This window comes from Muntiacus reevesi, chromosome 17, assembly GCF_963930625.1.
Source record: "Muntiacus reevesi chromosome 17, mMunRee1.1, whole genome shotgun sequence".
In the NCBI taxonomy this organism is placed as follows: Eukaryota; Metazoa; Chordata; class Mammalia; order Artiodactyla; family Cervidae; genus Muntiacus; species Muntiacus reevesi.
The window spans coordinates 33418191-33433988 of record NC_089265.1 but is presented as its reverse complement, the minus strand read 5'-3'; positions in this window follow the sequence as shown (position 1 = coordinate 33433988).

The window sequence follows — 15798 nt, the reverse complement described above, 5'->3', positions numbered from 1 at the left end:
CTGAACTCACTTTATGCAAAATTCTTTGGATCAAAATATTATAAACATATGTCATGTGTTAGAAATTTGGCTACTAATGACAAGTTATAAGAAATTATTTTGTTAACTAATTTTTAAAAGTTTAAAGGTAGATCGTTAATTGTACTTGGTCATAATTAGAAATAATCAGGTTGAAAAAAAACACAAACTTTTCTCTATTTTTTTCCTTTTAATATCGAGTAGTTGATTAGGTATTTTGGAATAAGTTCATTAGTTTAAGACACACTTAAAAGTGTAAAGTAGTAAAAGTGTAAAATTTTTGAAATTTAATTTTTTAAAATAAGAAATTGTCTTATATGCGGTCATTATGTACATGCATACATATGTGTGCACACACACATACTCATACACACATCCAGATACTCATACAAAGTATTTTGAGAAAACAAGGTACTTATTTTGTTAATGAAACATTTCTATTAATATCATTAATATCATAAGGTCCATCTCCATAGAATTCTCCAGGCAAGGATACTGGAGTGGGTTGCCATTCCCTTCCCTTTTCCAGGGAATCTTCCTGACCCAGGGACCAAAACCCATGTCTCCTGAATTACAGGCAGATTCTCTACCATCTGAAACACCAGGGAAGCCCCAATATCATAAAGTAGTGTTGTGATACCCAAAGTTAAATTTTCAGCTTTTGCGACCTCATCAAATATTGAATATAGAGTAATTCACTGTGGCAAGGAGTTTATGTTCATATTAAGGAGAAACAAATGGCAAGCATCAGGGTCTCAGTATTTTATTTCTACCTTGATCTTTAAGTCTCTATTTAACATCTACTTTTAATCAAGATACGTTTTATATTAAAGTCATCTAACTACTCTAAGATGGTAGCATTCCACAAGACATTTTCCTCTTGATTATTACATATACAAGTTAATAAAATTATAGTTTCATAGAATAGAACATACTTTAAAATCATTATCTGAATTTCTTCTTTGTGTACATGTGATTGAGGGTGAGGAAAACTCAATTAACAGAATATAACCAATATTAGGCTTTAAGGATGAAAAGATTAGAAGGAAAAAGAGTAGCAAATCTAATAATAATATATGAAATCAAGAGTGCTTAACTGCTCATAATTCTCCTTTGGCAAAGCAAATATTCTGGGTTAAAATCTTGCAGTTTTAGGAAGTCACTTACAGTGCTTCCATTTAACTAAGACTTTCAAAGAAGAGTCAGTAGGCTAACTGTATAATTGTGGCCCTGCATATAACGTTCTTGAAAAAAACTAACCAAAAATCAAACATTATGGTTCTTGCTGATATGGTGAGATTAATACAAATGTAAAAAGAGAATGTAATTGTGGAATAATTTTGGAAGTAAAATAAATGACATATCAGTATGAGTGGAATATTTCCAATTTGTGAAATGCCCATCTGAGATCACTTTTAAAGTTTGTCACTTATTCAGGGATTTATCCTCTTTTTGGCTCCCTCAGATATAAACTAGATCTCTAATGGCACTGCAGGGAGAGGAAGGTGGTATTTTTTCTAGTTTATTGTTTAGTCATTAAGTATAAAGCATCAGCTTTTTCAACAAACAATTTCAAAAGCCCAATAACATGATTTCACTTGCTCAAAATGTAATTTATTGCTAATGGAATCACAGAAAAATGTTTGCATGACTTACGGAATGCACAGTCAAATAAGTAAGGCAAATTGTTATTGAAGAGGAATTATTGATTCTCCTGGTACAATAGGTGCATTTCAGCTTTGCTATATGGAATTTTATTCCTATTGTAGCAGTAATTTATATGTTAGCCTCTAGTTTTCTGTATCAACTTTGTTGGCCTGTGTTGTTTTAAACCAGGTATGACAATGATGCTTGTCCTTCCCATTCTCTCGCTCTCTTTTGAAGGCTTTATTGACTGGATGCTATCAAATCTGGCTCAAGAAGTTAAAGATCTACCAATAACTTACTTGGAAAACTTTTGCAAAAAAACATTTTTCTTGTCCTTATATTTCTTGCTGAACATATAGGAGACTGGTCAAATTAATATATAGTTTTCTCTTCTCCCTAATGTCTCTGAGGTTATGAAACCACTATTTTTTAACTCTCTGTAGAATAACTACAGGAACATAATAAAATCTGTAGATGAGTGTCTTCATAAATGTTATGGCCAAGGAATCGGATTGTTTTCCAACTAGGTTAGCTGATTTACTAGAAGTATTAAACAAAAAACGTTAAGCAAGTCAGAATTAATATTCCCTTTTCTGTATACTATGCTTCTGTTAAAAGTGTTTCTTTGTCAGTTGTGTATTATAGTTGGATTTCTGGTGCAAAAATCTATTTCACAAGATTTAAAAATTTATGAAGTTCAGGGGAATTAAGGAATTCTTTATTCCATTATATCTGGCCTCAATTCTGGTTTAAATAATACCATCTTCCATTTACTAAGCATTGCTCTTTGTATATAGTATCTTGACTCTCCCTAGGAGATAGGGAGAGCTATTCATAAAATAGCTCTTATTATCTTACTGTGGAGTGGAGAAAACAGACTCAGAGATATTTATTCATGTAATGAGAACAACATACCTAGCAAGGGGGAGAGTTGGCTATTACTCATCAGTCTGATGTTAAAGCTCAAGACACTTCTACTATATTAGGCTTTGATTTTTCCATGCAGATAAATTATACCAGTTGAATGAATTGCAACTTTTTTTTTTCCTTCTGGAAACACTGTGTACCTAAAAACTTTTTATCTTCTGGAATAAATGCATACCTAAAATATAAATTATTTATCTGAAAACTATAAAAAAGAAATAAGCAAGATCAATTAAATCACCCAGGTTAAGCCTCAGCTTTATTATCTCAAAGATGGGGATGGCACAGGAAACGGATTGAAAGTTAAATAAGTGCAACAATGTGACATGAAATAAGAAGTTCTCAATGACTACTAGATAAAGTTACTATTATCACCATCATCATCATTCTTCAGTGTATTTGTACATGAAGCAGAAATACATCCTGAAGAAGAGGAAGTTCCTATTTTTAGGATGGCTTTACTGGAAATTCATAAATATCAAACATATTTCTTTTTAGCTGCTTTTTATGATGACTCATGACAGTTTTCCATATGTTTTACTTTTAATAAATGCCAACTGTTTTCAAAATAAAATTGCCCTAATATTAGAGTGTATTCATTGTGCTAAGGGAATGAACACATGGGATCTGTGTTTGTGTGGAAAGGAAAGATGAAAATCTAAAGATTTAAAGGTAGTCCTCACTATGCATTTTACCAGCTGAGCATCTTGGGGAACAAGTTTATGTTATACATTTTATTAGAAAACTATATAGAACTATATTAAACAGTCTATATTTTGATATACAACTATTAATACCTGGCAATAATAATCATTGCTAAATATTTGTCATGAAAGTGACAAATCACTCAAAGTCACTCAGTCATGTCCAAATCTTTGTGACTGCATGGACTGTACAGTCCATGGAATTCTCTAGTCCAGAATTCTAGAGTGGGTAGACTTTCTCTTCTCCAGGGGGTCTTCCCAACCCAGGGATCAAACCCAGGTCTCCCACATTGCAGGTGGATTCTTAACAGCTAAGCTACAAGGGAAGCCCAAGAATACTGGAGCAGGTAGCCCATCTCTTTTCCAGCAGATCTTCCCGACCTAGGAATCAAACAGGGGTCTCCTGCATTGCAGGCAGATTCTTTACCAGCTGTTTAATATAACGTTACCATAGGCAGAAGGGATAGTTCTTACATATTCAATATAGTACTTGGTAATTATAACTAAAGAGCCTGTTGATGAAAGTGAAGGAGGAGAGTGAAAAAGCTGGCTTAACACTCAACATTCAAAATACTAAGGTCATGGCATCCGGTCCCATTACTTCACAGCAAATAGAAGGGGAAACAATGGAAGCAGTGACAGACTTTATTTTCTTGGGCTCCAAAATCACTGCAGATGGTGACTGCAGCCATGAAATTAAAAGATGCTTGCTCCTTGGAAGGAAAGCTATGATCAACAAAGACAGCATATTAAAAAGCAGAGACATTACTTTGCCAACAAAGATCCATCTAGTCAAAGCTATGGTTTTTCTAGTAGTCATGTATAAATGTTAGAGTTGGACCATAAAGAAAGCTGAATGCCAAAGAATTGATACTTTTGAACTGTGGTGTTAGAGAAGACTCTGGAGAGTCCCTTGGACTGCAAGGAGATCAAATCAGTGAATCCTAAAGGAAATCAATCCTGAATATTCATCGGAAGGACTGATGATGAAGCTGAAGCTCCATTACTTTGGCCACATAATGGAAAGAGCTGACTCCTTAGAAAAGACCCTGATGTTGCGGAAGATTGAAGGCAGGATAAGAAGGGGATGACAGAGGATGAGATGGTTGGATCTCCATCACCAAGTTGATGGACATGAGTTTGAGCAAGCTCTGGGAGTTGATGATGGACAGGGAAGCCTGGCTTGCTGCAGTTCATGGGATCACGGAGTCGGGCCTGACTGAGTGACTGAACTGAACTGAATTGTAACTGCAGTAGGGATTAGTAGCAGCATAATAATAACAACTATATTTAACTTCATTATGTTATTATCTCTATTATGTTCCCTAATGTCTTCAATTTTTTTGAAGAGATCTCTAGTCTTTCCTATTCTATTGTATTCCTCTACTTTGCACTGTTCACCTAAGAAGGCTTTCTTACCTCTCCTTGCTATTTTCTGGAACTCTGCATTCAGTTGGGTACATTGCTAGTTCTCTTTTTCCATTGCCTTTCCCTTCTCTTTTTTTCCTCTGCTATTTATAAAGCCTCCTCATACAATCACTTTGCCTTCTTGCACTTCTTTTTCTTTGGGATGGTTTTGTTCTTAGCAAGGAGAGATAAGAGAGACCACTTAAATGAACAATGCAAAGAAATAGAGTAAAACAGCAGAATGGGAAATAATAGAGATTTCTTCAAGAAAACTGGAGATATCCAAGTAATATTCCATGCAAGGATGGGCATGATAAAGGACAAAAATGGTAAGGCCTAAAAGAAGCAGAAGAGATTAAGAAGCTGTGGCAATACACAGAAAATGATATGAAAAAGGTTCTAATGACCCAGATAATCACAATGGTATGGTCACTCACCTATAGGAGAACATCTTGGAGTGTGAAGTCAAGTGGGCCTTAGGAACCATTACAAAAAAAAAGCTAGTGGAGGTGATGGAATTCCAGCTGAGCAATTTAAAATTTGAAAATATAATGCTTTTAAAGTGCAAACTTACCTCTGTTTTCTCTGTCTTTTCTAAACCCAGTTTGTAATGTAAGTTCTTGGATCATGTATTGCTGAAGCCTAGCTTGAAGGATTTTGAGCATAATCTTGCTAGCATGTGAAATGAGCACAATTGTACAGTAGTTTGAAAATTCTCTAGTATTGTTCTTCTTTGGAATTACAATGAAAGCTGATCTTTTCCTTCCTGTGGTCATTGCTCAGTTTCCCGAATTCACTGACATGTTGAGCGCAACACCTCAGCTAGAGAAGCTGGGGCTTACTGCCCATTAGCCCTCCTTTCCTGTCCCTTATGACCACTATTCTACCGGGCCTGATGCTGAGTTCCTAAGGATGGAGGTATCAGAGTTCTCTGGAGGTGGTACCAGAACACCAGCTATGCTGCTCTTCTAGAACTTTTTGAGCTTTGACTCATCCTTAAAAAAGTGCTTTCTTCATAACTCCATTAACTTGGTTATCTTATTGAAGCTATGATGGGGATGTGGTTGCCAACCATAACTTTAAAATGTACTCACCCTTTGCTATGAAATCAGTGCCCAGCAATCTTGCCTAAGAAGGACAGAGGAGCCCAGCAGGCTACAGTTTATAGGATCATAAAGAGTCAGACAAAACTGAAGCGACTTAGCATTCAAGTATGCAAAGATGCCTGCATCTTCTACAGACTGCTTGATACAAAAAAGAACCACAACATTTATCTGAAGTCGCACAGTAGAAGAGGAAAGGAGAGTATTCAGAATCTCTGACTTCTATTACTAAATTCTACACCTCAGGTGATTTATATTTTCAACTTTTTTCCCACCCCTTTTGTCCTGGATACATTTCATTTACTCCTCTACCTCTACTGTTTCCATTTTGCATCCTACTCTAGTCCTCGGAGGTTGACCAAGAGGGGCCACGAGGTTGGAATTCTTAGCTCTGGCTTCCTGCTATGTTCACCCACTGGAGGGCACTGAGAAGAAAGGAGGAAGCGAAGGCTTGCCAGAGATTGGCTGGATCCCTCCAAGGAATGAGGGGGCTCCCCGGAATTTGCTCTCTGCACACAGCTCTTTCTGTCTGTCGGTTCCAGTACCCACTGCTTCCTCTCATGCCTTCAGGTGGTAACACTTCACTATCCCTTGGTCCCTACTCCTCTCCTTTGCAAATTGTCATTTTATTACATTTCCATCAAATCCTGAGGGGTGTGGAGTGATACTGACATGTATGCACTTCTGCTACTAAGTCACTTCAGTCACGTCCGACTCTTGGTGACCCCATGGACTGCAGCCCACCAGGCTCCTCCGTCCATGTGATTCTCCAGGCAAGAATACTGGAGTGGGCTGCCATTTCCTTCTCCACATACTCGCACTACCGTATCTAAAATAGATAACCAATGAGGATGTACTATATAGCACAGGGAACTTTGCTCAATATTCTGTAATAACCTAAATGGGAAAATAATTTGAAAAATAATAGATACAAGTATATGTGAAATCCCTTGAACAGAGGAGTCTGGCAGGCTACAGTCCTTGGGGTTACCAAAGAGTGGGACGCAACTTAGTGACTAAACAGCAACAATATGTATAACTGAATCAGTTTGCTATGTTCCTGTATAAAATAAAAGTTAACAGAAAAGAAAAAAATCCTGATGCTATCATGTCAATTGTTTGAGACGCTGCCAGGTCCACCATCTAATTTGCTGTTTATGTCAATTTTATGAAAGATTTGCCCCATTTTATAAAAGAAGGATTCGATATGCAGACAAAGAAAATGATTTGCCCAAGGTCACAAAGCTAGTTAGTGGTTGGAATTTGGTAAGTTTGATTCTTATTACAATGTTTCTTCTACACTCCTGCAATATCTCCATTTACTACAGTTATTTAATCATGTTAACCATATTCTACTGCATAGACATTGAACTAGTTATCACCTTTTACTATATTTTCTCAAGTAAAGATCAGGCATTAAGAGAGCTTTTTTAAAATGAAAATCACTGATGCAAATCTTTTATGGTAATGTGGATGTTAATCACAGTCATTTTTAAAAGAGTGAATGTTTTATAATGGCATAATTAACGATCATAAGAGATCATCATAACATAGATCTCTTCAAAATCTTTAATGTTAACAGCTTAGTATACCAGTCATTCACAAACATTGTATGTGATGTGAAAATAACTTGCCCTATAATTTGTCATGAATTTTGAATGAACAATTGGCCCATTTTCAGAGAATGGAAGATTGAAGTCCTTGTGTGAAGAATCATGGGGGTTTGAACAGTAACATGTTCTATTATAAAACAAAGCAAAAGAAAACAAAAAACTTGGTCTGGTGCACTAAGTGATATGAAATGAACCAAAAATAATTTATGTCATGTAATATCATAGTACAGGTTTTGTGAGGTTTTCTTATGTCATTCATCAAGAGGTGTTAAGAATTTTCTTGTCGTTCCTTCTAGGTGCAGATGTTCTCTGTATAGAGCTATACGGCACACTTTTTCTAAGGTCAACTGTCACTATGACAGTGATATTTGGCAACCCAGCCAAATGTCTGATAAATGAATGTAGGAAGTATTTCCTTTCCTATATTACAGACCCATCTAATGTGTCAACATTAAAATGAATGTTAAACAAATTGAAGTGTTAGGAAAGGGAACATCCCACCCTGACAGCTTTTTATTTGCTATTTCTGCTCTGTGACAAAACCGAGTTGATATGTGATCTTCTGTGATTTACAAAGTTCCTGCAGTCCACCTCGTGATGGCTGCGGTGCTGTTGAGCTGCCTCAAGATGATTTACTGCAATTTGTCACGTTTTGAAACTGTTCCAAAATAGTCTCCTGACATGTACTAAAGAGCTTTCAATGAAATCTGAAATGGTTCATTTGTTATGTCAACTGGAAACATTAAGTGATATCTGAAAATCACTTTAACATTTATTGAAGTGATTTAAAATATCCTTTAATGGCAATTTGGTATATCACAAAAGCAATATTGTTATGAAAAGGATGAGAAAATCTTTTCATCACATCTTAAAAGTGTTTATATTATGTTCTGATTATAACTGCATCATTTTACCACTTGGGAAATCTATCACTTTAAAGATATGCTGAAAATTTAGCAAGCAACTTCTTAACAAATATTTGCAAGTGGAAATGGATTACTATGATTTGCATAATTTAATATCTTTGAAAATCATAGGCCTGATAGCTTATATTCCTGAACATATTACTAATGCAAAGTTATAGCTCATATCCTGTTTTTTTTCCTCAAGAATCTAAGCATGTGTTACTATTCAACATATCTGTGCTGACCACTATGAATCACTGTCCGATTTACTGAACACACAACTTAAGTAAACCATACAGTTTAAGTGAAAGTGAAAGTCTGACTTTTTGTGACCCCATGTACTATACAGTCCATGGAATTCTCCAGACCAGAATACTGGAGTGGGTAGCCTTTCCCTTCTCCAGGGGATTTCCCCAACCTAGGGATCAAACCCAGGTCTCTCACATTGCAGGCAGATTCTTTACAAGCTGAGCCACAAGGGCACAATTTATGTGCCTCTTAGATATGGGTAGACATTTCTCATAGTTCTCTGAGACCACTGTCTCTAGAAAAATGAAACTAAGATAGTAGGTGACAAGCTGTGTCCAGATAATTTCCTATGATTATTGCTTATGATAATATTCCTTTGGAAAAAGGGTGCATACTAAATGCCTTTAAGTTTCGATTAGTAAGTGTGTTTTTAAGTTAAACTATGTAATTATCAAGGATACCTTTGAATTGGTCAACAATACCTGAATTTTCAAAACACTTCCATTTCTAAGCTAAATGTTATTGCAATAAAATATGAATTAAAATTTAACTCCCTCCCCCAAATTGACTCCCGAGCCAATAATAATACAAATTTGTCTTCTTAGAGTTGATCTTAGGAGGAAATATAGAGTGATGTATCTTCATATCTCACTTCATATCTCAGCTAGGCTATGGGGAGTTAGCTACTTTGGCTTGAGTGAGTGCAATAAAATAGAACTGACTTAGAGTCAAAGATTGGGACCATGCACATGTGCTTCTTCCTTGTTCTAGTTTATAGGATATGATTTCTCTTGGTGAACATGCACTTAACAATACATACCAGCAACAATCAAGGAAAGGTAATGAACACAGTCATTCATCACTAATCAATGCAACTCAAGAAAAAATACCTTGACCAAAGATATCCTGCTTTGTAATCAGCGTGGAAAATAAGGTGACAAGGCTTGATGACACTCTCACCCACCTCACTCTTACAAGTGCTCAGTTATATCAGACCATGAATGTGGCTTAAAGAGGTGGTTTAAAAATGTGGTTTCGAAAAGCAATTTCCACCAGTCATAATTCATCAAGCTGAACAGAAGTGATCCAGAACCTCCTGCTTGTTGAATCCTATGATTGAGATTATTTATTCTGTAGTCATTGTACTAGACCACTGCTGTGCATGGCCCAAAGCAAATTTGTTAGGTTTCCTTTTATTTAATTCCACTGTCAAGCTCAATTATATATTTGGTTGTAGTAAGTCAGTGTCTCTCAAAGTATGATTTATGGACCAGCTACGTAAGAATTACCTTGGGTACTGTTTTAAATACAATACTTGGAGCCCTAGACCCTTTGAATTAGAACCTCTAGGGTGAAGGCCAGAGTGTGCTTTTTTTTTTTTTTTTTTTCAGAGTGTGCATTTTTTAATAAGAACTCCAGGTGATTCTTATGCACACTGAAATTTGAGTACCACTGTAATAAGACATTTTCCTTTGATTAGGGCTTATAGTCACAATGAATAGATCTTCACAACTAATTTATTTTAGAGCTCAAAGGGACCTTGGGGATCACCTTGTTCAGCATCTACATGATTAAATAAAGATGTGTTTGAAATTCCAAAAATATTTGATTATTTCAATGAGAAGCCAGCCTTACATACTATTTCTGACCTAGTAAAAGTAGTAAGTACCATTTGTAAGGGATTGAAAATATATTTGGTAAGTAGTATGGCATTTTTACTAATAAAAGTCATCCTCAGTCAGGAGAGTGATTTAGGAAGAGTAATTTATAAACTGATGGACATTTCAACTATAGTCGTCACTTATTCCACACAGTTTTAAAAACAATAACATCTAAGGATGCATGTTAAGTGGCTATTGTGATAATAGGCGTCATTCAAAAATATTCAGACTTCGGTGTTTTTATGTTTTCAATCTATTCTTAAAACTTGATAGATTTTGAAATTATTGAACCCATTGTATATGAAGATATATATTTAACTACCATCAAACTAAAATATTAAGCTAACACGCTGAGTTTTGAGAGTAGACCTTAACAGGAATGATCCTTATTTTCTGTCACTTGACACTATAAATTTCAATCTAGTTCCCTATCCAGGGAGTACTCTTAAACTATTATTTATAGGTGTGTGGAAGCTTGAATAATGATAAATGACCCAATCTGTCAATTGGAAAAATTACTCTTTAGAGTAATCACTGCCAATTTGGAACTTCCAATTTTTTCTTTTGTAGTAGATAAGAGCCTGCTGGCGACATGAATTTTATCAATATATTTTTAGTATGAGGTCTTTATTTATCATGTGCCATGAATTTTGATACTGAAGGTTCTACTCATTCTCTCCTTCTTGGTTCAGTGTGGGCAACCTCTAGTCTAAGGATAATATCCAGCCCATGACTAGGTTTTTGCACTGCCCACAAGCTAAGAATGTTTTTAATTAACATTTAAAAACATGCTTTCTTAAAGACATGCTAAAATAAATTAACATGTTTTAAATGCTTGCAAAAAATTGAAAGAATATGTTTTGTCATATGAAAACTGTATGTAATTTAAATTCAGTGCCCATAAAGGAAGTTTTATTGAAACATTGTCATGTTCATTTGCTTATCTATTGTCTATGTCTGTTTTTAGGCTACAACCAAAGACTTGAGCAGGTATGTGCTACAGAAACTATATATCCCAGAAAGTCTAAAATATTTACTATCTGGAACCTAACAGAAAAACTTTGTAGTCTCCTCATCTGAAGTAGTGGTTTTCAAAGTGTATTGCTTGGACCAGCAGCATTAGTATTATAAGAAAAATTGTTGCTGGAAATTCAGCCCCTATCTCAGACATGCTGAATCAGAAATAGCAGACAGACAGTGGACTCGGCAGTCTATGCATCAGCAAGCTTTCTAATAAATTCTGAGGCATGCTATAGTTTGAGGACCACTGTCAGCCAGGGATTGTTGTAAGAGGGCTATAAACAAAATTATCTAAAATTATAAGTTAATATGCATAAACATTTGATGCATTTAGTTCTTATACTGAATTTGCAAGGAAAACATAAAAAAATGTAGAAGAGAGTGATGAACACTGGTGAACATTCTGTTGACAGAGAAATAGCAGTGGGCAGAGAAAAAAATTGCATATCTTGCTTTAGGGGTTACTTTAATTTTCACAGGCTTTATAAAATTACCTCAGAGTAGCTTTGATAAATCAGAAAAATGAGACGGCAACCTTTCTAGAAGCTGAATCTCAGTGGTACTTAAAAGGGCTTATCATTGGGTTTATAAAGAAGGAAATACAATATGCTTCAATTATTTATATATGAAGTTAAAGAACCCAACCTGAAGTTATATGTGGAAATCAAATTGACTTCAGCAGAAGGGAGGGAAACACACAGCTTCTTTTTGCAGAAGAACCTGATCCTGATGTCCTGTCATTTGATACACATGCAGTGTGAACACCAGGTGCTCACCCCCATATGGCTGACATTTTGCATCCACTATTGAAAGCAGAGATTGCTTGGTCCCAATCTGAACTGAAACTGTGGGGACAGATGAGGAAGAAAGGAAGCGTGGAGACTAATCATTTAAAAGCAAAATATAAGATAATAATCCAGTCTAAATGAGGCTATTGCTTTGAAAAGTATGCTAAAGAAAACTCGTTAATGGTTCTTAATACTCCGCTCTAAGGAAATGAATGGCTCAATGTACCTTTCCATTCTCATTCAATGATATTTATTTTAGGATATTAATGAATATTTAATTTCAGTTCTATTTACTAGTACAATAAAACCAGAGGTGATAAAAAATAAGAAAATGATATGCTTACTAAAGCTAGAACAAAATATTGCAGTTGAAAATGGAGACTGTCACAAGGGTTGTGCTCTTAGTAGGCTAGCGAGCACTGTCTACAGAGAAGCCAATAATCAAATGAGACAAAAGGTTTACTGTTTCAAAGAGCATTGTAAACTTACATTAGAGACTTCATTTTCAGTTCTAGAAGGATGGTTTCAATTGGAGTAGTTGAGTTCAATTTCTGCAGTCTGTTTAGGTTGGGAGTTCCAGCATCACCCATTCCTATCTCTAACAATTGGCAAGGTCCAAAAGCAGTCCCCATCTCAGTTTTCTAGCCAGTAAAGAGGATAATAACACTGTCTGAGTCAGAAATCTATTGTGAGGAAGAGATATATGTATATAAAGCCCTCAGCCCCTGTTGGACATACAGTGACCACTCAAGAGCGTAAGCTATTGCTGTTCTCACTTGTTAAGTGTTGATCACTTATCTGTAAGGCAGTAGTGGTCATAAACAAGGAGATACAAAGTGAAAGACTTGCCAACAAACCCAGAGCTCTCTCATTAATCAGATCCCTAAACATACTCTCTGGATCAGCTTTGAAACCATTTAGAGGTCCCCTTCCACAGAAGCCGTGTTGGCAACCAGTTCACGGTGACTTCAGAGAAAAAACTCATACCTTGCAAACAGCTTCAGCAACCATGTTCATCAAATACTGAAATCATCTGGGTGAAAACATCCAGGCTCTACCCCAATCCACTGGGTAACAGCTTTCACTTTTATATGAGAAGAAAAGTTCTCTCTTAGATTCTTTGCTAAAATTTCCAAATGGAAACAGACTCAGTGAAAACACTCTTGCCCTTAGGCCTTGACTTGTAAATTCCAAAGCTGTTTCCACCTTGGGGTGAGCAGCATCTGGAGGTTGCCTCTGCCCTGCTGTCCGTTCTGTCCTAAGGGTATGTCATCCAGGCAGCACTAATGCCTGACCTCGGTGCCCAGGTACAACAGAGAATTTCTGTTTCAGAGTCTGAAGTCATAAGGCTTAGTATAAAGAGTAACCACAGGCAGAACTTTATATTCAGGCAGCCTGCCATATACAGAGACCCATTTTATGGACATGGGTGGTAACTGCTTGCTTTGAACTGGTGCTGCTGCCCATCACCAGGGCAACTGTCATTTGATCCCCATATTCATGACTATTGCAGCAACAGATCCGGATGGTAACTTACTTTTGGAAACCATAAAAAGGTTGCTTTCTATCATGCCTAACCAGAAGTTACTCTGACCACACATATGTCCTATCACTTATCTCTTACCATCAGAAGGTGCAACTTGTGTTTTGTGGCATACACATGAGAAACCCCAGGATGACCATTCTGCATCTTCCAGGAATCCTAACATAGATGTCAAATATTTACTGTGGGTACATACTTTGTGCCAGTCTGGGTTTGGGGGATATAGTGGTAAAGAAGCTAAGCTGGTTTCTCATGTCATGGAGCTTAATCATCCAATTAAGGTGTATTTTTGTATTAAAACAAGCATGGGCAGATAGGCTACAGCTCAGAGTGGACATTTTCAATGTGTGTCTCTGATACAAGAAGGAAACCCAATTAAATTCTCCCTGGCAAATCTGTTCAGGGCACTTTGCCATAAGGATATTTTAGTGGAAAACTGAAAAGCACAAGTTTACTGAGTCAGACATACTTGCTGATACACTTTGAAAACCAGATCACATGTAACTACATTTTAAATGTCACCACCAATGACCCAGCAATCCCACTCCTGGGCATACACACCGAGGAGACACAGATGTATAGAACAACTTTTGGACTCTATGGGAGAAGGCGAGGGTGGGATGGTCTGAGAGAACAGCATTGAAACAAGTATACTATCAAGGGGGAAACAGATCACCAGCCCAGGTTGGATGCATGAGACAAGTGCTCAGGGCTGGTGCACTGGGAAGACCCAGAGGGATGGGGCGGGGAGAGAGGTGGGAGGGGAGATCGGGATGGGGAATACATGTAAATCCATGGTTGATTCATGTCAATGTATGGCAAAAACCACTACAATATTGTAAAGTAATTAGCTCCAACTAATAAAAATAAATGAAAAAAACATGTCACCACCAGACTAAATCCTTTACCGCTATACATCCATTATCATTAAACATTGCATTCCAAGTCAAAGACAATTACCCTCCTTTAGGTGTAGTAAGGGCTCTAGTCTCCATTCTCATCATCCTTTTCAAATGTTGTCCTTTCTCTCTTGCACTTTCTTGAATCTTAAAGAATTCTAGCCCTTCAGAGTCATGATCACTTTAGAGCATCTGGGGATTTTGAGCATCTTCTCTGCTATAGCATCTGGGTTTTCTTTTCCTCATCCTTGAACTTAGCAGCTCAGAAGCAGATGATTCACACCCACCAACCTCTAAGGCTTTCTAGACCCCAGGGCCTTGCCTGGCAGAGATGTTGAAGCCCCTATTCCTGGGTGGGAGCAACCATCTGATATACTGTCAATACCTGCAGGCAGGTATCTAGGGAGGGGTACAGAATATTTCCCCAATAAGCTGGGATTGAACTTCATCTGAAGAACTTGAGATCAAAGGGTTACAAGTCTGTTCTGTTTAAATGAGGCAGTTTTTTCAAAATTTTGGGGTCAAATATCAATTAGCAAAATCTCTGAAAATATTCTCTCCTTATTTTTATTTTCCTTTGAGGAAACCATCCTGGAGGATTAATTTTAGAGGCTATTAGAGAATATACTTTAATGTAAAATGCTTTGGTTGTTGATGAGACAGGGTTTGTTTTTCAGTTCATCAGCAAGATGGCACTTTGATAAATCACAGATTGCTCACTGCCTAAAGAGGCATATTGTGACAGTCTTCATCACAATGTGATATGAAGAGGCAAATGAAGTGGTGCTTCAGATCACACCAGGGCAGGTTCAGCGATGGCACCCACTGTGTCACTAAGAACTAGGAGGCGCCGTCATTTGCTAACAATGTGATCATTGTTCTCTGATCCACCTGTGAGAGGAGCTTTTTCATCAATCATGTAAGGACTGAATTTGATTTATATCTCACTGCTTATAAACAGTTGAATGAATGGGAGGTAACACAGCCAGCCAGATTTCTTTAAAAGGAAATGTACCGTGCAACATTTTTTTTCCTGCCTTGATGACTTAGACTGAGTCCTTCTATGTGGTAACAATGTGTCTGAATGAAGAGTTGGTCACTGATTTACTCTTACACTCATTTGCATGTACCAGTTAATGCCAACTAGTGCCATGTCTAATCCTTTAGCCAAGCTTTCTGGCATATCAGACTCGTGGCATCATCCATGGTTATTTGATTTGAAGTTACACGTAGAGACATCACCTCTGACTTCAAGTTTCTCTTTATGATATGCTATTTAATCTTCATTTTAACATGCATAACCTGGTATTCTCTCCT